Source organism: Hypanus sabinus, chromosome 2 (assembly GCF_030144855.1).
Source record: "Hypanus sabinus isolate sHypSab1 chromosome 2, sHypSab1.hap1, whole genome shotgun sequence".
NCBI lineage: Eukaryota > Metazoa > Chordata > Chondrichthyes > Myliobatiformes > Dasyatidae > Hypanus > Hypanus sabinus.
The window spans coordinates 11,514,714-11,540,393 of record NC_082707.1 but is presented as its reverse complement, the minus strand read 5'-3'; the positions used below and the strand labels follow the sequence as shown (position 1 = coordinate 11,540,393).

The window sequence follows — 25,680 nt, the reverse complement described above, 5'->3', positions numbered from 1 at the left end:
GTAAGGGCGGGAATGACATTTTTTGTCTCATGTGGAAGTAGGGGTTCGGTGAGGTTTCTTGAAAGTGGCTTCTACATGGCAGGGCCAGGATTTGTTGCAGCTATTACTTAACTTAGAATTTGTTTCAGTTATTCACGATGGAACCAGGTGACTAATGACTGAATCATATATCAGGTGTCAATTATTACAATGAACAGACCTTCGTACATTCTGGGTTCCTTCTTATTTCTTTGGAAAACCTTTATACCCCGCTGGGACTGCAAATGTCCATCTATTAGACGTAAAATCTATTCTCTCTGAGTTTCCCCAGCTGTTATCCAGATGCAGCTCCATCAATGCATGCGCCCCTCGTGTACGATGTCATCATCGGTGTCCGAATCAATTACATCAATTACATCTTTGGAAAGCGCTTTGGGATATATTCTGAACTTGATGAAGGCAATATAAATCCACGTTCTTCCCTCTGATTGTAATAAGTCGCTGCAAAAGAGAAATGTCTCCATTTCTGTTTCTGTTGTTGTTTCTCGCTTCACCAAAAATGCATGGAATCCTCTGCAAACGTAGAGCAAAAGTCAGCCTGCCTGTTTTGTCCAAGGACGGAGATATCATCCTCGGCGGAATATTCACAATACATTTGGATCTGATTCAGGACTTCCATTCATTCATCTCTACCCCGAAAAGCATCGTGTGCAAAAGGTGAGTTTCCGTCTTGTTGACTGGCAGTTCTTCGCTATTACCGTTGAGTAGAACTTTCAAATGTGAGAGCTAATTATCTTCTGAAAATATTGCTTTCTGTTATCATTGACCTTTAGTGTTACTGTTTCAGCATGGTGAGTAGTCACTTTAGATTTATTATGAACGTGATATAGTTGAAATAACGTTCATCAAAAGTCATGGTAGGTATTATCTCAGAGGTTATAGTAAAAGGTGTTACGTATTTTGTCTGCTGCTGGGTCGCCTTGGCTAGGGAATGTACTAAACTAGGTGCCAAAATGCCTCATTAGAAACTCTGTCATCAAATGAAAGGGAACATTCAGTTGTGTGCTTTATGCAAGGTATCTACAATGGTCGGTCTGCACCAGATACTTGTTGTCCACTGTGATGCTGCACATTGCACTGTTGGTGAGATATGTCTATGTCTTGGTATTCTATGAGAGAGAGAGACTCAGCTACTAATGCAGCATCAAAGAAAGGGAATGGACAGTCAACGTCTCATATCGAGACCCGGAGATACTTCATTGAACGCACAGCCTACCAGATCCGCTGATTTCTGTCAACGGGTCGTAATCTCTATTTTAACAAAAGCGGTATCAGACATTTATCTCTGCCCCGAAAGGCATCATATACCAAAGGTGAGTTTCGAGGAGATATTTCATTTGCCCTTCGTTGAAATCTAAAGCGGTCTTTGTTTAGTACTTAATAAGTCATGGAGATTTGTAGCACAAAATCCGGCCTTTTGGTGCAACGAGTCCATGTTGAAACCATTTAAACTATCTCCTCTCATAGACCTGCACTGGTACCTGGCTTTCCATTCCCCTACTAACCAAGTACCTGCCCAAATTTCTCTTAATCGCTGAAATCGACTCGCATGCATCACGTACTGGCAATGTATTCCACACGGTTATGGTGCTCTAGGTGAAGCACGATTCCCTCATGGTCCCTTTAAACTTCTCACTTTTCAGCTTGAACCAATAGCCTCTGGTTGTGATCCCACGCAACCTCAGAGGAAAACCCTGCTCGCATTTACCATATCTATATCCCTCTGAAATTTGTATTCCTCTGTCAAATCTCCTCTAAATCTTCTACGTTCTGTTATTCAATAATTCCTTTACCTCAAGTTTCCAGACCGGACAACATCCATGTACATTTTCTCAGCACTCTTTCAACCTAGATTCCTTCGTTCCTGTAGTTAGGTCACCAAACTGCACACAATACTCCAAATTAGGCTTCAACACCGACTTAGACAATTTCAACATAACATCGCAAATGTCAGGCAGAACATAAGCAGGGGAATATATAGTCGAGGTTTCGGGCCCATGCTCTCAATCAGGACCGAAAATAAAGGAGCAGAAGCTAGAATACGAAGGTAAGGGTGAGGGGAAGGAGCACAAGCCCTCAGAGTATAGGTGAAATCAGGTGAGAAAGAAGGAGGTTGGAGAAGGTAAGAAGCTGGGCGAATGTCTCTTTGGGTGGAAGCCCTTTAACGAGACAGCGAGAAGTGTAAACATGCAGGGAATGCTGGTGTCCATAATATGCTGATCTGCGTCCGCAACATTCTACATTATCTTGCTGCCTCGGGTACAACAGCTGCCCTATCTATCCATTAGGCATCCAGTGCATCCGAAGAGGTTACGTTCTATGGTGCAGTGATGAAAAATTGTTGAGAGTCAAAGGCAAATTGTTCATTTGCGTCAGTTTCTAAACGCAGTTGACATTAATATTTCATCTTCCTCTTTAAGTGGAAAACACACAACCTGTTTCATTTTGCCATTATGGAAAGGTTAAACACATTAACCCTCAGCAATAATAATCCATCTGACACAGAGAGTATCTATATTTACTCCCGTGTAACTTTCTTTGTCGCCTAACATGCCCATGAATTTCACCGTTGAAAACCTGTGTTCACACCTGCTAAGTTTCCTTGACACTCCATGAGCAGTCAAAGAGCCGAAAAAAGTAATATCCAGGAAAGGGAGTCTACGATTATCAGAAGTTCCTTGTGGTTCGGATTTTGTCTCCACGTGTCCATCATGGAGTCCTATACATCCGCGATGGTTGGTCACCAGAGCAGTGAACGCCTGAGCTTTTTTCGTTCTTTTTCAATATTTTCAATAATTTATTAATTTCTTACATAATAAAATACAGGGTACTGTAAAATATGTAATATATATTATATTATATTATATATATAATTGAAATCACAGATGACGGGTAATTACCCCATATCCATATAGAATAAATTTAAACTTAAAATTGAAAAAAAAATTATTATGCAAAAAATCTAAACAGACTACCAGACGGAAAAAAAGTTGTTTCGATAAAAAAAATCCTTAACATATAGTAAAACGTATTATTAACCAACATCTGTGCTTAATAGCAAATCAAAGATTTTGAAAGCAATTCAAAAAGGTCCCACAAAGTTAAACAATCCTGTCTAGGTTCAGAAATTGAACAGCAAATCTTCTCTAAATTTAAGAAAGATGTAACCATCATGTAACCAATGAGTATGAGTAGGCGGAGTGGCATCCTTCCACTTAAGCAACAATGCCCTCCTGGCTATAAGAGAAATAAAGGCCAAAATATGCAAATCGTGGGTCTCCAAAATAATATCACTTCCTCCAACAATACCAGATAAGGCAGTCAAAGGATTAGGTTTAAAATTTACTTTAAATGGCACCGAAAAAGTTTGAAATACTTCCTTCCAATATTTTTTCAAGACTCGGACAAATAAAAAACATTTGGATTAGTGAAGCTTCTACATCATTACATCTATCACAGTGGGGAGATATGTCCGAATAAAAACGAGACAGCTTATCTTTAGACATATAGGCTCTATGAACTACTTTAAATTGTAGAAGAGAATGACGGGCACATAACGATGAGGTAATAACCAATTTTTAAAAAATTCATTCCAAGTATCCTCATTTATTGAAATCTGTAATACTTGTTCCCAAAGATTTTTCATTTTATCTAAAGGAATATTTCTCATTCCCAACAACATACCATAAATATTAGTATAGATGCATTATAGAAGGGTTTCAAATACGCCTGAGCTTCTAAATCATATATATATATTTATTCTTCTCCTTATCATCCTATGATGTTTCAATCTTTTTGGCTTGAAGTCATTTAATTGGCCTGGGTCAGATTCCAGTTGATGCAGCCGAAAGCTATAGAAAGTATTATTTTCCAGCGTTCGGCTTCAACATCTTACCTCATGAGACTTAATTTGTTTAGTTCAACTTTGACAGGTTCAAACCAGTCAAATCGTGTCACTCAGACTCTGGGCACGGATGACGAGAATACTTCTGAAAATCTCTCATTGTACACAATAAACATTTTCTGATCTTTGTCTCAGGTTAAGCAGATTATTAACAGCAATTCTTTGTCTCCACTTTGAATTATTCTGACTAAGTTATCGCAGAGTAAAAATGAGTTTATCAAACGGTTCACAAATTGAGACTGCAAGAACAATCTAAAAATGTCCGCCATCACGTCTGCTCACTCAGAGTAGTTTTTTTTTTCTCGCTGGCCAACACAAGTCTCTCGTACCAGTTGGCATACATTTAAGGAAGCCAAAGGAAAATTGCAAAGTAGATATGCGGGTCGGTTATATTATACGGAGAGTGGTAAATGGCTAGAATGCACTTAGGGTTTGTGGTCAGAGCATATACGTTATCTCTGCTTAAGCTCTCTGATGTAGGCTCATGAATGCGTAGAGAAAGGAGGGATAAGGTCATTGTGCAGGAGTGATTAGTTTAGTTAGGCATTTAATGTGCTCAACTGTTCCATGTGCTCTGTGTATCAAAAATTATTTAATATCAGCGAGCTCTGATGCAGTTCAGAATGATGATGAATCCCTTTGCAGGGTTATGGAAAGATACATCGAGGTTTTATACCACACCATAGATGATGCCTGACCTGGTATGTCGCTACAGCATTTGTATGTGTACACTGGATTTCCAGCATCTATAGATTTTCTTGTGTTTGTTTTAAGATTTCTTTTTTAGCCCGCACATCTCCACTTTAAATCACTATATTCATAAGATTGCTAGTCGGCTTTCCCGGAATATAACACCTTTCACGCACTGTTCCTTTCCAGTTCTGACGAAAGGTCTCAGCCCAAAACGACAACTGTTCATTTCCCTCTGCAGAAACATGCTGTCACCCCGGCGTTTTGGTGTGTTTTGCTTTGCCCTCCTTGTGAAGTGGACCTTCTGCTGTGAAAAACAATGGTCCCCTTCGAGCCCTCTCCTGTAGGGTACGTTTAAACCTGTTAACTGTGAAATCAACCATATTTTGTATCTTGAGCTGATAGGTGCTGGAATTGACATCAATCAGTGTGGGTCCGGTGTCGAGGTTATCGACAAGAAAATTGTTACAGTGTTTAATCCTTCAAGATTCAAGATTGTTTAATGTCACTTCCGGTTGGATCGGGGATATGAAGACTTTTATCATCTCGGCTTAAATTTATCCCTCAGTTTTGGGTTTGGAAGCTTCCGACAGGCGCAGACGATGATTTTTGCCATTGAAGAAATAAACCGTAATGAGAATCTCCTCCCGGGGATCACACTCGGTTATCAGATCCACGATGACTGCTCGTCCTCCGCGATCGCGTCGAAAGCTGCACTGTCTTTAATCAACGGAAGAGAAGAATTGATTGAATACCCTGAATGTAGAGGTTCCTCCAATGTCGCTGCCATTGTTGGCTGTGGTCCGTCTACAAACTCTATCGTAACGGCAAGGGCAATTGGATCGTTTGGGCTTCCTCTGGTAACGTGTCAAGTATTGAATTGCATTTTTACTGTGGGTGTACCATACCCTTAATAGCATCGACACAAACATACGGTCCCATGTCAAGACTACGTTGAAATAGGGACGTGTTAGCTTAAGATACAAACACAATAAAGACAAATATGTTATTACATATAAGATTCTATCGTAGTTGGAATTAGCTATAAATTGGTTATGCGCCTTTCAACGTGATAAACTGTAAAAAAATATTGAATTGTCCTCTGTAAAATTTCACTGCACTAGACCAAATAAAATTGAACGTAGAAAAGTGCAGCTCAGGAATATTCCCTCTGGATTATGTCTTGTGCAAAATTTAATTAACTATTGGTCAAATGGCTAACTGAAGTGGTCCCTTTTGTCTACATAATGACCATGCCCCTCCGTTCTTTGCAAATTCATGTACGCAACCAAGGGCCACTAATTAGTTCTATCGTATTTCCTCATTTGCCACCCCAGGTGGTGCATTTCAGGCACTGAACATTGTCTGTGAGCAACATGCAATGATCAGTAAATGTGCTTTGATCTTTCCGATCCCTCTCCTTGACTACAAGCACTATGGTATGAGACATCTCAACACGAGGAGAAAATCGCAGACGGTATATCTGTAACTTGCATTTATTCATAACTTACATTAACTTATATTATACTCCTTCTCTACAGGTTAGTTACTACTCCACCTGCTCCTGTCTCAGCAATAAGAAAGAAGACCCCACCTTTTTTAGAACTATTCCCAGCGATCAGAATCAATCCAGAATTCTCGCTGAGCTGGTGAGAACATTTGGCTGGGCTTGGATCGGTACCATTAGAAGTAACAACGATTACGGTATTTTCGGAATGCAAGGATTTGTGGAACATGTGGAAAGGTTTGGGGTTTGCATTGCCTACTCTGAGTCATTTTACAGGACGGACCCGCCAGAGAAAATCAGCAAAGTTGTCCAGGTGATTAAACAAGCCTCCACTAAAGTCGTGGTGGCCTTTGCTCAGGGTACTGATATGCGAATTTTGTTCAACGAAATATGGCGTCAAAATGTAACTGGTATACAGTGGATTGGAAGTGAAGCGTGGATGACAGGAAATCTTCTCCCCCTGAAGCAAGCGAAATGTATCTCGCTGGGACAATCGGTTTGTCAACGCGAAGGACAGAGATAGATGATCTCAGAGATTACCTGCATAATGTCCATCCTTCTAACTTCCCTGACAATACTTTGGTGGAGGAGTTTTGGGAAAGTCTTTTCACATGTTCCTTTACCACAGACAATACGACAAGTCCGGGGTATTCCCCAGGTGAAGTTCAACAATGCACAGGGAAGGAACAAATGGAAGGGATAGACAATACCTATCTCCCGACGATAATGGAAAGGAGTTCATACCATGTGTACAAAGCTGTCTACTCTATCGCTCAAGCACTCCACGATCTGTTAACCTGTGTGGAAGGCCACGGGCCATTTATGAATAACACATGTGCACATATTTCAAATTTCGAGCCGTGGCAAGTAGGCCTGTACTTCCTTTACTAAACCAAGCGGCTAATTGACAACATGGACATGTGTGACTTTTGTTTCAAACTTATATAATGTCCCATTTTCATGTGCAGGAGAATATAGCCGACTATACTTTAGTAACTAGTTATCTTGCTGTGATCAAAACTTTATTGTCAGAAGATGGGTTCAAATGCTAAACACGTCAATCCGTTATTAAGTGGGGAATGGGGCCACTAATGTATAGAGATGCAATCTCCACCAATACCAGAGTGAGTCATGATTCGATCATTTGCTGAGCGCATTGGCTGAAAGATGACTGTTGGAAAGAACTCCACTTTCCGCGTGGACTGTGTTCCTCTCTGTCAGGTGACGGTGATAGGGCAGCATCTCGACTGTATATCGAAGGGAGTTCGATGGGAAAGAAGTACACCGACTGTACTTCTTCGGTTTTGTAGTGGCGTTAAATGAGTTGAAATCTCTAGCCTGTACCGTCAACCTAGGACTTGGTATTCAGTAGTAATAATCAAGGAACCGAGGCAACCATATTACTTGTTGTCCTATCCACTCCCCGGGCACTCCCACCACATAAATAAGTGAAACACAAGAGATTTGCTTGTTAGTCATCCAGAATAACGCACTCCGATTGCTGGGGAAAGTTAGCAGTTCAGGCAGCACATATGAAAAGGAATATATTGTCAACGGTTTGTTCCGAGTCGCTACAGCGGGTGCTAATGAGCTGCCCCAAATATCAATGTCGAGAAACATACCAGATGCTCGAGGATTTCAGCGAGTCAGGGAAAATCTGACGAGGGAAGTATCCAGTCTATCCCTTTCCTTCATAAATCTTTTATTCCAGATCCGGGCATCTACGGTCTCCAATATATGATACTTGATTTGGGAATGATCCCAAGTACATTTCAGTCATTTACGTACAGAATTATGGGGCCATACAGCACTACAGAAAATAACATAAGAATATAAGAAATAGGAGCAGGAATAGACTATGTGGCCCTCGAGCCTGCTCCGCCATCCAATAAGATCATGGCTGATCTGACCATCGACTCATCCCCACCTACCTGCCTTTCCCCATAACCTTTAATTTCCCTACTATGCAAAAATCTATCCAATCTTGCCTTAAAAGTATTTACTGCGGTATCCTCCACTGCACCATTGGGAAGAGAATTCCACAGATTTGTCACTCTTTGGGAAAAGCAGTCCCTCCGCATCTCTGTCCTAAATTACTCCCCGAAACTTGAGGTTATATCCCCTAATTCTAGTCTCACCTACCAGTGGAAACAACTTTCCTGCCTCTATCATATCTATCCCTTTCATATTTTATATGTTTCTATAAGATCTCCTCTCATCCTTCATAATACCAGCGAGTATAGTCCCAGGCGACTCAATCTCTCCATTTAGTCTATCCCCCTCATCTCTGGAATCAGACGTGAATCTCCTCTTCACCGCCTCCAAGGTCAGTATAACCCTTCCTCAAGTAAGGAGACCAGAATTCCACGCAATACTGTAGATGCGGCCTCACCAGTACCATGTACAGTTGCCGCATTACCTCCCTGCGCTTACACTCAATCCCTCTAGCAATGAAGGCTAATTATCAATTTACCTTCTTGATAGCCTGCTGCACCTGCAAACCAACAGTTTGCAATTCATACAGAAGCACTCCCAAGTCCCTCTGCACTGCAGCATGCTTCAATCCTTGACCATTTAAATCATAATATGATCTTCCGTTTTTCGTTCCAAAGCGGATGAGCTCGAATTTACCAATATTGTACTCCATCTACCAGACCTTTTCCCACTCATTTAACCTATCTATATCTCTCGGCAGATTCTCTGTATCCTCTGCAGAATGTCTTTTTCAACTCAGTTTAGTGTTATCAGTAAACGTAGATACACTACACTCGGTTCTCTCTTCCAGATCGTTAATATATATGGTAAACAGTTGAGGGCCCAGAACTGCTCCCTGAGGCATACCGCTCACCATTCATAACAAACCAGAGTGGCACCCATGTATCCCAGCTCTCTGCTGGGATTAACCAATTATTTAACCAATTAGTTAACCAATTATCCATCCATATTAATACATTACCCCCAACTCTAAGCATCCTTATCTTATGGATAAGTCTTTTTATGTGGCACTTTATCAAACGCCTTCTGGAAATCCAGGTAAATGATGTTCATCTGTTCCCCTCTATCCACTACACTTGTTATATGCCCAAATAACTGCAGTAAGTCTGTTAAACCGGACCTGTCTTTGCTGAATCCATGCTTGATGGGTCCATTTCTTTCCAGATGTCTCGCTACTTATTATTTAAAAATAGCTTCAAGCATATTCCCAGCTACAGATGTTCATCTAATTGGCCTATAGTTACCTGCCTTTTGCCTACCTTATGTTTTGAACGGCAGTGTGGCATTCGCTTTCTTCCAATCCATCGGGACCTGCCCAGAATCCAGAAAATTTTGGTAAATTATCATCAAAGTCTCGACTATAACCTTTGTCATTTCATTCAGTACCCTGTGATGCATTCCACCAGGACCAAGGGACTTGTCTATCTTTCGGCCCACAACATACTCAGCACCACCTCATCAATGATAGCTATTGGTCCTTGAGACATCTCCCATCGCATCTATATAATCTCTCTTCGGCATGTTAGAAGTACTTTCCACTGTCAAAACCGACACAAAATAGTCATTCAAAGCTTTGGCCATTGCCGCATTATCCAATATCAATTTCCCCTTCTCGTCCTACGTTCACTTTCGCCACCCTTTTCCTCTTTATATAATTATGAAAACTTCTACTATCCATTTTATAGTTTGTGCTAATTTATTTTCATAATCTACCTTCAATTTCTTTATTGCTGGCTTAGTGGTTGCTGTTTAAAGTTTTCCCAATCTTCAAGTTTCCCACTGCTCTTGCGACTTTGTACGCAAAAGGTTTTAGTTTGAGGCCTTCCTTTATTTCCTTAGTTATTCTTGGCTGGCTCTCGGCATCCTTACTCTCCTTGCATGGAAATGGAATATACTTCTGTTCAGCAGCGTAAAAAACCTATTTAAAAGACTTCCACTGGACCTCAACCTTCCCACCATATAGTCTCTGTTCCCAGTCTACATTTTCTAACTTGTTCCTAATGCTGTTGTATCCTCCCTTGTTTAGGCATAATGCTCTGCTTTTAAATCGAGCTATTGCACCCTTCATTTGTATGAGAAACTCGATAATACTGTGATCACTCTTTTCAAGAGGATCCCTAAAGAGAAAATTGCAAATTTTACCCGTCTGATTGCACAGGATCAGATCCAAGATAAGCTGTACCCTTCTGGTTCAGTATCATGCTGTTCAAGAAAACTACCACGTGTGCACCCTACGAAGTCCTCCTCAAGATAGCTTCGACCAACTTGAATCACACAATCTATGTGCAAGTTAAAGTCCCCCATGATAACTGCTGTTCCATTCTACCATGCATCAGCTATTTCTTGGTTTATTGTAACTGTAAATGTAAAGTTCCTATTCGGTGGACTCTTGGCAGCTCCAACCAGTAATCTTTTTTTTCCCTTACTATTTTTAATTCCTACCCAGATAGACACAACATTCTGCTTCTTAGATTTTATATTGTCTCTCTCTGTCGCCCTGATCCTATACTTAATTAAGAGCGCTTTCCCACCTCCATTACCTTCTTGCCTATCCTTCTGCATGCCATAATATCCTTAGATATCTAATTCACAATCCTCTCCACCTTGCAATCACGTTTATGTAATGGCAAATCAAACCACTTTGTACTGATTTATGCCACAAATTCACTGACCTTGTTATGAATGCTATGTACATTCAAATAGTGCCCTTACATTCATTGTGCCTTTAAAATCGAATAATGTTTGCCTCTAGTACACTTTTCTGCATGCACCCCGCCCTTCTTTGGCTGTTTCTTAACTTTTGTTTTTACTTTATCTTTATCCACAATTTTGTCTTTACTTCACCCATGCTTGTCGAGCCCACCCTCCGGTATTTAGTTTAAAGCTTTTTGCACAACTCTAGTTAAGCAATTCGCCAGGATTAAGGACCCATCACGGTTTAGGTGGAGCAGGCCCTTCGCTTCATCTGTCAGATCGTCAGACCATAACAGACGGGAGTAGAATTAGACCACCGGGCCCATCGAGTCTGCTCCACCATTCAATCATAGAACATTCTTTTTTCCACTGTTCAAGCCCATTCCCCGGGCTTCTCCCCGTAAGCTTTGACGTCCAAACAACATCCCGTAAATTTCTACGATAAATAAACCCCACGACCGAGCCTCTACAGACGGCTTGGGTAGAAAACTCCTCAAATTCACTACCCACTGGCTTAAGAAATTTTTCCGTGTCTGTGATTTAAATGAACATTCTCTATCCTGAAGCTGTGCCCTCTTGTCCTAGACTCTCCCACCATGGGAAATATGCTTTCTATATTTACTCTGGCCAGGGATTCAATGGAAGTCCCCCTCATCCTTCTAAATTCTACCCAGTGCAGACGTAAAGCCATCAGAAGTTTCTCGTATGACAATGCTTACCCGGAATCACGCTCGTGAACCTCCTCTGAACCCTTTCCAATGCCAACACATCTTTTCTTAGATGAGGAGCCTAAAACTCAACTAATTACTCAACTTCTGCCCTCACCAGTGTCTTCTAACTTCTCAGTATCACATCTCCGCTGTTGTATTCAAGACCTCTTGAAATGAATGCTAACATTGTATTTGCGTTGCTCAACACCGACGCACTCTGCAAGTTAACCTTTAGGATGTTCTACAAAAGAAATCCCAAGTCCCTATGCATCTCAGATTCTTGAATGTTCTCTTCGTTTAGAAAGTAGGTTGTGCATTTATTTCTACTACCAAGGTGGATGACCATGCACTTTCCATCATTCTATTTCATTTGCCACTTTCTTGGCATTTCTCCTAATCTGTCGAAGCCTTTCTGCAGCCTGCCTGTTTCCTCAACACTACTCGCCCCCTCACTAATGTTCGTATCAACTGTAAATTTGGCAACAAAGACATCTATTACATCATCGAAGTCATTGATATACAGCATAAAAAGAGGCGGTCCCAGGACTGACCCCTGCAGAACACCATTCTCCACTGGCAGCGAACCAGACAAGCATCCTTTTATCCCCACTCGCTGCTTCTCACCAATCAGCCAGTGTTCTAACCATGTCAGCAACTTTCCAGTAATACCATGGGCTTCTTACTTGGTAAGCAGCCTGGATGTGTGGCATCTGGTTCGCGACTTTTGGAAAGTCCAAATATGCAAAATCGACATATACATCCCTTTTATTTATCTTGTTGTATTCTGCTCAAAGAATTCCAACAGGTTTCCTAGGGATTATTTCCCTTACGGAAACCATGCTGACTTTCTCTTATCTTGTTCTGGGCTACCAGAATCTCCAAAACCTCATCCTTAAGAATTGACTCGAACATCTTCCCAACCACTGAGGTCAAGTTATTTGGTCCATAATTTCCTTTCTGATACTTTTCTCCCTTAAAGTGGAGTGACATTTGCAATTTACCAGTCCTGTGGCACCATGCCAGAGTACATTGATTTTTCAAAAGTCATTGCTAATGCCTCCACAATCTCTAACGCTATATCCTTCAGAAACCTAGGGTGCAGTTCTTTTGGTCGGGGTGACCTAAGCGCTCTTAGGTCTTTCAGCTTTTTGAGCACTTTCTGCTTTATCCACTTTATCCCTTGCACTCCGTACATTGAGATATAACTCTTTGAGTGATGTCTTTGCTCAAACTGCGCCAATTCCCTTCCTTCCTACACTCCTACTTCTGGAACACTGCTTGTGTTTTCCACAGTAAAGATTGTTGCAAAAGACCCATTTAGTTCATCTGTCGTCTCCTTGTCCACGTTATTATTTCTCGATTTCTCCAGCTTCATTTTCTCGCGGTCCTATGTCATATTTCATTTCTCTTTTATTTTTACTATCCACTTTGATATTGCCTTCTAGCTTGCTTTTATATTTCATTTTCCCTTCAAATGGTTCTTTTAGTTGTTCTTGGTAGGTTTGAAAAGCTTCCCAATCCTCACTTTTCCCGCTAATTTTTGCTTTGTTGTCTGCCTTCTTTTTTGTTTTTATAATAGCTTTGACTTCCCTTGTCAGCCACGGTTACACTCTTTGCCATTTTAGTATTTCTCCGTTTTTTTTGGAATATCACTGTCCTGAACCTTCTTCATTTCTCCAAGAAACTCACGCCATTGCTGCTCCGCTTTCATCCCTGACAGCAGTTCCTTCCAATTTACTTTGGGAAACTCCTATCATGTCACTGTTAACTCATGTACCTCACTGAAATACTGCTACGTCAGACTTTACTTTCTCTTCATCAAATTTCAAGTGGAAATCGATCATATTGTGATCATTGGCTCCTAAGGGCTCTTTTTCCTTAAGCTCCCTAATCGCCTCAAGTTCATTACATAACACCCAGTCTAGTATAGCTGATCCCCTATTAGGCTCAACAACAAACTGCTCTGAAAAGCCATCTCGTAGACATTCAACAAACGCACTCTCCTGAAATCCATTACTGACCTGATTTTCCGAATCGACCTGCATGTTAAAGTCTGCCACGACTATCATAACATTACATTTTTGACACACCTGTTCTATTTCCTGATGTAATATGTAGTCCACATCCCAGCTACTACTGGGAGGCCTGTATATAACTGCTATCAGGATAATTTTAACTCAGCCAATGAGGATTGAATATTTTCCGATTCTCTGTCACATCTTTCTACAAATTTAATGCCATTCTTTACCTGCAAAGCCCCGCCATCCCCTCTGTCTACCTTCCTATCACTCTGATACCACGTAAAACCTTGGACATTTAGTTCGCAACTGCAACCATTCTTTTGCCACGATTCATGGATAGCCATAGCATCACACCTGACTATCTGTAAATGTGCAACAAGATAATCCACTTTATCCCTTGTACTCCGTACATTGAGATATAAGTCTTTGGGTGATATCTTTGCTACCCTTTTTAATTTTGCATCCCTAACGAACTGATACTCACCATGCTGGTTGCAATTTTGCCCTATCAACTGTCTGCCCTTCCAGACTGTCTGACTGCACACTATTTTGTTGTTTTACTATCCGTCCTATCCTGACTCCCTTCATTCCGGTTCCCACCATGCTGCCAAATTTGTTTTAACCTTCCCCAACAACTCTAACAAACCTGCCCGCGAGAATATTGATCTCCCTCGGGTTCAGGTGTAACACATCCTTTTTGTCTAGGTCTTATAGGCAGAAGAGATCCCAGTGATCCAAGAACCGGAAACCCTGCCTCGACTCTAGTTTCTCAGCCACGCATTTATCTGCCAAATCAACCTGTTTCAACCTTCACTAGTACGTGCACTGATAGCAAGCCAGAAATTACTATCCTGGAGGTCCTGCTTCTCAGATTTCTGCCTCGCTATCTAAATTCTTCACTCAGGAACTTATTGATTTTCCTTCTTATGTCATTGTACTTATATGTACCAAGACATCTGGCTGCTTTTCCTTCCTCTCTCAAATGACGTGGACGCGATCGGTGAGATCCTCCCTTGTAACATACCATCCGGGTGTCCCGTTCACGTCCACAGAATATTCTGTCTGTTCCCAAGACTACTGAACCCCGAGTCACCATCGTTCCCCTCTTCTCCTTCTTTACCTTCTGCACCACGGACCCCATGAGTGCTGAACTGTTATTCTGCCTCGTCTCATCGATAGGCACTGAGTTATCTTCCCATCGAAGAACTTACCGGGACTTCTCTGAAGCGGTGCATTCGAAACCGGAACCAACGTAATCCGTGGGCAGCTCGTTCCACACTCGCACTGCCGTCAGAGTGAAAACGTTTCCCCTCAGGCTCGCCTTTAACATTTTCGCCTTTTGCTCTTCACCGAGGACCTCTAGTTCAGTCTTGCTCAACCTCAGTTGGAAATAGCCTGTTTGCATTTACCCTATCTATACTCCTCGTAATTTTGCTTAATCTATCATACTCCTAACATTAAATTCCACACACTTTAATATCTCCATTCTATCGTATCAGTTCATTTGTTCCTGTCTGTATTTACTGTTCTTGACATCTGTATTCTTCTTCACCACTCTACCTTCTAACCACAAGACCAGAAGGCGCAGCAGAGAATTAGGCCTTTCAGCCCATCGAGTCCGCTCCGCTATTTCATTGTAGCTGATGCCGGAACCCATTCAACCTTATACACCTGCCCTCTCTCCATAACCGTTGATGCCCCGACCAATCAGGATTCTATCAATTTCTACTTTAATATATCCAATAGCATGGACTCCATCGCAGTCTTTGGCAGAATATTCCACAGATTCACCACTCTTTGGCTAAAACTGTGCTAAAAGGGCGCCTCTTAATTTTTCCCGTTTACCTCTCTTTATGGATGCGTCCAGCAGAGGTAACATTTTCTCCACATCCAGTTTATCTAGTTTCTTCAACATTTGGTAGGTTTGAATGAAATCCACCGCCCCCCCCCCCCACCCCACCACCTCCCGGCATTCTTCTAAATACCAGTATAGGCCCAAAGCTGCTAAACGTTCTTCATATGCTCACTCTTTGATTCCCGGAATCATCTACGTGAACCTCCTCTGGACTCTCTCCAATGACAACACATTCTTTCTGAGATAAGGGTCCCAAAGTACTCCATGTGCGGCCTGATTAGCGTCATAAACTTCAGCATTATCTCTTTGTTTTTATATTCTATTCCCCTTCAAATAAATGATAAAATTGCATTTGCTTTTTTTGACCAGAGGCTCAATCTGTGAATTCAATCTCAGGGAGTCTTGCCCGAGGAATCCTAAGTCCTTTTGCATGTCTGATGTTTCAATTTCCTTACATTTATATAATAGTCTGCACTATTGTTGCTTTTGCCAAAATACATTATCATACATTACACAACACTGCCACATATTTGCTCACCCTTCCAATTTTCCTGCGCGCTGTTGCAATCGCATTGCTTCCACAACACTACCTACCCCTCCAACTATCTTCGTGTCAGCCAAAACCTTTGACACAAAACCAGCAATTACACTATATAAGTCATTGACAAACTGTATGAAAAGCAATGGACCCAAAATGATCCCTGATGAACTCGACCAGTCACTAGCAGACAACCAGAAAGGGCTCCCTTTATTCACACTCTCTGCCTCATGCCTCTCAGCTAGTCATCGATACCAGTATGTTTCCTGTAACACCATAGGATTTTGTCCTATTAACCAGCCTCATGTGGAGAACTTTATGCTTCCTGAATGCTTCCTGAAAATTGAAGTAAGCAAAATCCACTGCCTCTCCTTTGTTCACCCTGATTGTTACTTCCTCCAAGAATTTGGACAGATTTGTCAGGCAAGATTTCCCTTCACTGAATATACGCTAACCTTGACTTATTTTATCACTTGTCTCCAGGTACCCCGACACATGGTCCTTAATAATGGACTCCAACTCTTTCACAACCACTGGCGTAAGGTTAACTGGCCTATAATTTCATCGATTTTGTCTTCCTCCCTTCTTAAAGAGTGGAGTGACATTTGTGATTTTCCAGTCCTTCAGGACCATGCCAGAATCAAGTGATTCTTGAAAGGTCGTGTCCAATACATCTGTTACCTCTTCAGCAATCCGATTTTGAGATTCTAGGATGTAGCACACTCGGTTCACCTTAAAATCCGCCTTAAAATCTTTCAGTTTCCCTGCCACTTTTTCCTTTGTAATACCGACCAGACTCTAACTGCGTAATAAGTTAATCCACCTTATCCTGAATGCTACTTGTATTTAAATACAGCACTTTTAGTCCTGCACTTTAGGCCCTTATGAATATTGCCTCTGTGGTAGAACTTGACTCTTTGCTCTGTCTGCAGTTGTACCCAAACATTACGTTCATATCACATATTCCATCATCTACTTGTAGTCCTTCAAGCTTATCCTCAGCCTATCATGCTGGTGCCCATCCCCCTGCCATATTAGTTTAAACAACTCCCAATAGCTATTGCAAACCTCCCCACAAGGATATTAGTGTCATTGTCCGGTCCGTGGACTCCAGACTCCGGGTCTTTCGGGTCTTCCAGCGTTCCTTTGTCTCATTTGGGCTTAATCATAGGTACCTGATTCTCACCTGCTTTCCAGCAGACCTAGGGCCAAGCGCGTGAATAACAGACAAGTTCAAGACATCTTCCAACTTAAGTGCACATGGGACTGTTTAGGAGTAATGGGCCCTTTTATCTTTATTTTCTTTCATCCATTCAAAAACTGCTTCCTTAAATTAACATTTTTAGATGTACTTCTTTATAAATTATATGCAATGTCCGATCTGTTGTTTCTTGCCACTGGCGGTAACTGACACAGCATTTGGATTGGTTTGGATGGGCGAGACATCCCAACCTCACGGATTTGGCAGGACCAAAATGTACACAATGTGTACGAAACTGGAGAAAGGTGGGTCTATCACCGCGAAATCTAGTTGCTGTTGGCGAGGGACTAATGAGCCGATTTTCCAGAAATGTCCAGGAAAGGGTAGTTTGATTTATTTGATTCCGTCAGTCTTGTTGATATCATATATGGAGGTAGATAACCAGGAATAGACATAATACTTATAAATTTGGCACCAGCAACATCTTATACAACTTCAACATAACATACCAACTTCTGTTCACGTAACATTAATTTATGAAAACCAAGATTAACGGTGAATTTGAACCACTGCGTGCAGGTACACTGACTCCACACCCCAGTTACAGAATAGTTCTCTTGCATTGTTCCTCCCTAGTTGATGCACTACCTCCGTACCGTGAATTTCACAGCGAAGACAGGAGAAAACGTGTATTTCGATGAAAATGGAGACCCTCTACCAAGATACGAATTCGTGAACTTACAAAAGAATTTGAACGGTGTTGTTGACATTACAAACATTGGGTATTATGATGGCTCGGCTCCGCCAGGGCACGTTTTTAACAATGAATATCGAAGATATCATGTGGAGCACGCCTGAAAATACGGTATGGCCCTTCTACCATGTATTTAATTCCGCGTAATGGGCATCAGTTGAATGCCTGGGATGTAGGTGATTTTGTAGATAAAGGTGTTTGTTGCCGATAATGCTAAATTAATGACACGTAACGTGCAGTTTCGGCAGTCCAGGTCTGTGCTTAAGAGTTTAGAAGAACGAGAGATTGCCTTATTCAGACATCTGATTGCCTCAGGGTAGACGTTGAGATGTTTGAGTAGTGGGAGTGTCTCAAACAAGGGGGCGCAGTCATGAAGTAAGACGCTGATCATTTTAAACTAAGTTTCATAGATATTTCTAGTCTAAGATGATGATGGATCTCAGAGATTCTCTTCCCCTAAGATTGGTGCAGGCCAGATAATTAGATACGTTTTTGATGGATTCAAAAAGATATTCGAAACGCATTGAGTGTGAAGAGGAACTAGCATAGAAGAGGAATTGCGTCCCGCTATGATCGGCCATGATCAGACCAAATAGTGAGATAGGCTCAAAGGACCAAGTAGCCTGTTCTTATATCAGTATGTCTGACTCTACCTGCTATTTCTCTTCACACACTAACGTTTACTAAACTTGAAAACAGTGTTGCTTAGTGTCAGCTTGGCTTTGAAGGTCATGTATGAACACTTGCACAGAAATAAAACGTAGCTTACAGTCTTCGTTTCTAATATGGTCGCATTTCCAGGGGCATTCATTGAGGTACGACGTTTAACGCTCCGTATTCAATTACCACCGACAAACTATTCGTGATTTCTAACTTCAGAATCCATCTTGTCTGCTATGAGGCCCCTGCTTCTCCAGTCCCGAAAAGTAGCCAATTTAGCCTCACCCGTATGTTGGCGCAGATCCCTCACAGATAATATTGCCCAGAATTAGCATAGTTTAATGTTCCAGGAGATTTAATTTTCTCTTACTTCTCAAGTTGAATTTTGAGGAATTATTTTATCAGATATTCAGCTTGCTTAATGGGAATATTTATACATCCAATGGATACTATCAGGATGTTTTCTCTTGCTTCAGATCCCACATGCAGTTTGCTCAGAACCCTGTCTTCCTGGAACAAGGAAAATTAGCCGGAAAGGGCAGCCGATGTGTTGTTTTGACTGTGCAGAGTGCGCCGACGGGGAGATCAGCAACGTCACTGGTAAGTGCAGAATGTAGAGCGGTATTCTTCATTTCAAATAGAACGGCAGTAGAGGCTGCGAGCAGATTCAAACACTTGGGAGTGCACGTCATGCACAAGATCTCATGTTCCCAGAATACATTCTAAAAAATCATGAAAGTACACTAACGCCCTTACTTTCCAGAGGAGGCTGAGGTGTGTTGGACTATGCACGTCCAGAGTCAGGTCGTTTTACAGATGCACATCCTAGTATGCCGCGTGACTCCATAGTGCAGCACTGCACTGCGGCAGAAACGAAGGCTGTCCAGCGTGCAGTCAAATCTGCCCATTGCGTCACCGGCACTAGCCTACCGGCAATCGAAGATATACATGTATACCCGAAAAAAAGCATAGAGTGAAGGATCCCACAACCCCTGCTCATGTCCAGTTTCTCCTACTGCCATCAGTGATAGGTTGCGAAATCTTCGCGCCAGGACCATCATCGTTATTATGTGCCATGTCCGCGTCAGCACCACCAAACAGAAACAGTTACTTTCCCCAAACAGTAAGGCTAATCAACACCTGCACCCAATGCACCACCCCTCCATACTTCCAGACCTCCTACCTTAAGACTTCCTGTCAGAGTCACCATCTGAGCTGGCATTCCTTTGCCTTGCTTCACAGTTAGGGCATGCAATCAATATGTATGAGAAAATATACGTATTAATATATGTTTGTTGTTTTATTAATTGTATTCTCTATTTTGTTGTTGTTGTTGTTCTGCGTCCGGTCCGGGGTAGAGATAATTTCCTTCTCCTCTATACTTGTGCACTAGAAATGATATTAAACAATCTTGAATCTTGAACAGCTCTGTGGTGAAAGGAACATTCGGATCAAATAATTATTTTTCCAGATTCGACGGATTGCATCAAATGTCCAGCGGAATACTGGTCCAATCAGGCAAAAACCCAGTGTGTTATCAAGAAGGTTGAGTTTCTTTCCTTTCGAGAAGTTCTCGGATTTGTATTAGTGGTGCTTTCTCTAGTGGGAGTGTGTTTTACATTGGCAACCGCTGTGATTTTCCATCAGTATCGAGAAACTCCTATGGTCAAAGCGAACAACTCTGAACTTAGTTTCCTGTTGCTCTTCGCCCTCCTGCTTTACTTCATTTGCTCGCTCGCCTTCATTGGAGAACCGTCCGGCTGGTCTTGTATGTTGCGCCGCAAAGCTTTCGGAGTTGTGTTCGTTCTGTGCATTTCCTGCATCTTGGGCAAAACAATCCTTGTAGTGGTTGCCTTTAAAGCAACTCTACCCAACAGCAGCGTGATGAATTGGTTCGGACCGGCGCAGCAACGCTTGGGTGTCTTCGTCCTCACCTTTTTGCAAGGTTTGGTTTGCGTTGTCTGGCTAAGTGTGTCACCCCCCTACCCCCTCAGAAACATGAGTTATTACAGAGACATCATTATTCTGGAATGTGACGTGGGCTCATTGATCGCCTTTTACTTGGTGTCTGCCTATATTGCTCTGTTGTCCATTGTGTTTAGTGCTTGCATTCCTTGCTCGGAAACTCCCGGAGAGTTTCAATGATGCCAAGTACATCACCTTCAGCATGCTGATATTTTGTGCTGTTTGGATAACCTTTATTCCAGCTTATGTGAGCTCTCCAGGAAAGTACACCGTGGCAGCAGAAGTTTTTGCAATCTGGGCATTGAGCTTCGGTCTGCTCATCTGTACTTTCGCACCGAAATGCTACATTATATTACTGAAACCGGAAAGTAATACAAAGAAACATATGATGGCAAAAGGGGCTTCCTTGTAACTATCAGCACCCCTTTGAATCATTATCACGTCAGTGCGTATATTCCGCCATCAGGAGTTGCAGTTTGACATCTGTTTTTTTGATTTCTCGGCAGTTTATTTTAGTGAGAACTTAAATCAGATATTATAAAGGTGTTTAAAATATTCAGTAATGTTTTGAATTGGATTTTCCGACATATAGTGTGATCAAGAGGCAACGTGATGTCCGATTTACTGTACATTTATTGTTATTGATGGTTAAACAATTGCGTCAGACATTCTCTTCCGCCAGGACTAATCTGCACTTTACAAAAGTCATGAACCATCTATCAGTCTAGCTTGACGTTGGGGATTACTAAAAATTACAACGTCCTAATTCAATGTCATTGTTCAAATTAATGGCTTGTGGTGTTGAAAGATTTAAAGATGTCGTAGACCTTAAATATACCTTAAATATATTTAAATATATTAAATATATTGGAAGGTTAATATCGAAGGAGTGCACTTTGAACAAGTGTTTCAATAACATCACAATCAGAACCTAGTGTAGTGCTTGCCGTACTGCAATGATATACCTGGTAGCCTCAGTACCAGAGTATTAAACGCAATACCTTTGGTCAGTGGGTAATTTGCTTCCATGCTTCCATGGGTTCCTGTGGTGAGGAAACGTGATTCTAATAATTAATCAACGAGCCAAGGTATACGCAGATATCTACCCATCTGCTGGTTTGACGGAGAGATTTGGGAAAATGTCGAACTATTTCATAAATTCTATGAGATTCCGAGAATACTTTTTAAAAATTGGTTTCGTGGATATATGAAGAATGATCATGTTTAGCAATTCTTATAGTTGTTGTAGTGTAACGAGAAACGGTGGGATATTTGTAATTGGTTCAGAGTAGAAGCATTTTATAGTCTACATAGTAATCGATACTTTGTGATATGAGTAAACAATATTGTTAAAGGCTGCTAGTGTGGTAACGTTTCATTGAAGGTCGTGTGCTATAGACATTTGTCATGTGGAAGGTACCAGCCGCTGATGGAGACTTGTTAGGTATTACGGATTTAAGGAGATTTTTCACTATTCATAATTCGACCGCGAGGCATAGCGCTGGTTAAGGCCATATACAGATAAGGTGTGTTTTAAATTGTAATTGCCACCGTTTAAGAACTGTAGAAGGAGGGCGATGGCACTGTTCTGTTGGAAAAAAATGTTATTATCACAGATGAGCAGACTTCCCTATTGACCTATGGTCAAGTGCTGCGTCCGAGCTATTGGTAATTCCGACTTTCTAAGCAAGTTCCTTTTGTCCCTGTTTCACCCATATCCTATTTTTCCCTTCCACGTACCTCTCCAAGCACCTTCATGACAAAAGCTGTGGAATCTGAGTAATAAACGTAGATAAACATTTAAGGACTCAAGGCATCTGCGGGGTGGGGCGCAGGGGAGCGAGGAACTATCGATGAATTCGAGTTATACCCTTGCATTAGTCCGCAGTGAATGTTATTGCAAATTTCTAAGGATTTTAAATAATCTCACGACAGTAATTCTGTAGATCCCTTTATGTTCTCTTACATCCAAAGTGCCCTCCAAGTGACGTGGAATATTTTTATAAATCCATAGTTACCCTGGTTACTCTCTTTTTTACGTGCCTCTGGAAGCTAGGTCTGTTTTTATTATAAGACCAAAAGACGTAGGACCAAAATTAGGCCACTTAGTCCGTCGAGTCTGCTCCCCCATTCAAACATCTGATCCGTTTCAATAGCTACACAACCTTTGATACCTACTCAACCCCATTCCCAGGCCTTCTCCAAGTAACTTTTGATGCCGTGTCCAAACAAGAAGCTATCAGTCTCTGCGTTAAATACTATGACGTGGCCTCCACAGCTGCACGTGGTAAAAAGTTCCAAAAGTTCACCACCTCTGACGAAAGAAATTTCTCCGCATCGGAGCCAGAAACGATAGGGTCTTTTAAGAGAGTCCTGAATGGCTACCTGGGGCTTAGAAGAATAGAGGACTATGGGTAAAGCCTAGGTAGTTCTAAGGTAAGGAAATGTTCGGCCCAGCTTTGTGGGCCGAAGGGCCTGTATTCTGCTGTATGTTTCTATGTCTCATATGTTTCTCTGTTACTATCTGTGTTTGAAATGGACGCCCCTCTATACTTAGGCCGTACGCTCTCGTCCTAGGCTGCCCCACCATGAGAAACATCCATTCTACATCTACCCACTCTAGGCCTTTCAACATTCGAACGGTTTCAATGAAATTCTTCCTCAATCTTCTAACTTCCAACCAGCACAAAGCCAAAGCCATCAGAGGTTCCTCGTATGATAAACCTTTCATTCCCGAGATCATCCTTGTTAACCTCCTCTTGACGCACTTCAATGCTAGCACATCTTCTCTCAGATGAGCAGCGCAAAATTGTTCAGAACACTCAAGGTGTGCCACACCTGTGTCCAATACAGCTTCAGCATCACATCCCTTCTCTTGTATTCAAGACCTCTTGAAATATTGCATTTGCCATCAACTCAACCAGCAAGTTAATATTTAGCGTGTTCTGCATAAGAACCCGGAAGTCCCTTTGCATCTCAGATTTTTGGGTTTTGTTCCCGTTTCGAAAACAATTCGCACATGTATTTCTACTGCCAAAGTGCAAGTCACTTTCCAGAATTGCATTTAATTAGCCACTCTCTTGCCCATTCTCCTAATCTGTCTAATTCCTTCTGCATCTAATCTGTTTCCTCAATATGACCTGCCCTTCCACCAATCTTCGTATCAACTGCAAACCTGGGAACAAAGCTAACTATTCCATCATCCCAATCATTGATATACAACATAAAAAGAAGAGGTCCTACCGACCTCTGCAATAGACCACAAGTCACCGGCAGCCAATCAAAAAATGTTCTAACCACTTTAGTAACAATCCTGTGATACCATTGGTTCTTAACTTGCTTAGCAGCCTGATGTGCGGCACCTTGACAAAGGCCTTCTGAAGACCCAATTGCACAAGATCCACTGCATCCCATTTATCTATCCTACCTGTACTCTCCTCAAAGAATTCCAATATGTTCGACGTCAGGCAAAATGTTCCCTTGGGGAATCCATGCCGACTTTCTCTTACCTTGTCCTTTGTCAACAAGACCTCCAAATCCTCATGCATAAAAATTGACTCCAACATCTTCCCAACCACTGAGGTTAGGCTAACTGGTGTATAATATCCTTCTCTGCTATCGTCCTTCTTTCTTAAAGGGTGGAGTGACATTGGACTCCAAACCAGAGTCCAATTATTTTTGAAAGATCTTTATTAATGCCTCCACAAACCCTAAAACTGCCTCTTTCAGAACCCTAGTGTGAAGTTCATCTGGTCCGAGTGACTTAACATTGGGTCTTTCAGCTTTTTGAGCTCTTTCTCCCTTGTAGTAGTAACTGTTTTCACTTCTCTTCCTTCGCAGACTACATCTAGCATACTGTTAGGTTCTTCCAGAGAAATATACAACATAAAAACATAGAAATCTACAGCACACAATGTAGTACCGACCATGTAATCTACTCTAGAAACTGCCCAGAATTCCCATACAGCAAAGCCTCTATTTTTTTGCTCCATGTACTTTTCTAGGAGTCTCCTAAAAGACCCTATTGTATCCGCCTCTTCCACCTTCGCAGGCAGTGTATTCCACGTAGCCCCATTCTCTGTGTGAAAAACATACCTCCGTCATCCCCCTTGTACTTGCTTCCAAGCACCTTAAAACTATGCGCCCTCGTGTTAGCCATTTCAGCCCTGGGAAAAGGCCTCTGGCTATCCACAGGATAAATGCCTCTCATCATCTTATACACCTCTATCAGGTCACCCCTCAATTCTCCGTCGCTCCAAAGAGAAAAGACCAAGTTCACTCAAACTATTCTCATAAGGCATGCTCTCCCATCTAGTCAACACCCTTGTAAATCTGTCACAACCACGGATTCAGCAGCGCAGCAGATACGCTTGTGAATATGTCGGGACTTGGATACAGCAACGTTTCGCTGCCTGCATTCCACCTTGCCTGAGAAATTTGACTGCCCATTCAACTGACACAGAAGACTTTCGGTATTTGTTTTAGTTTTAGTTTTTCTTTAAAGCCGCAATGGAGGCTTCATTTTATATTTGAGAGTTTTAGTTAACGGCTCGATTTGGCCTAGCGTTTAGTATTATCTTTTCACTTTAACACTGTCCGCATTAAAGTCTGTGCATTATCGACCTGCTTCTGTGGCTCTGCTCCCAACGCTAATTGGATGTCTTGTACAGTGAAGACAGATGCAGAATACTCTTTAGTTTCCTACGTTAGTTTTGAGTTCCCTTGCCAGCAGCGGCTGAACTATTTTGCTATTTAAGTATTTCTTCGCTTTTGCAATATAAATGTTTTGCATATTTCTCATTTTTTCCCAGAATCTCACGTCATTTCTGCTCTGCTGACATCCCGGACAGTAGCTCCTTCCTTACAGGTTATGTTGGCCAACTTCTCTCTCATAGCACTATAATTTCCCTTACTCCACTGAAATTCTGCTACGTCAGGTTTTACTTTCTCGCTATCACTTTTCCAATTGAGCTCAATAATATTGTGATCTCTGGTTTCGAAGGGCTCTTTTACCATCAGCTCCCTAATCGTCTCTGTTTCATTACCTGTGCTGTGCTCTGCTCCCACCGCTGATTAGGCCTCCGGAATTAGTTGAATCAGAAACTATCTTTAACAATGTTTTCCTTGCATCATTCTTAATTACCTCA

The 25,680-nt window shown here is 41.7% G+C and overlaps 1 pseudogene; it reads left to right on the top strand.

The window, feature by feature from the left end:
• The first annotated feature begins 538 nt into the window (after window positions 1-538).
• Window positions 539-20,945, top strand: LOC132402921 (extracellular calcium-sensing receptor-like; annotated as a pseudogene).
• The last annotated feature ends 4,735 nt before the right edge of the window (window positions 20,946-25,680 follow it).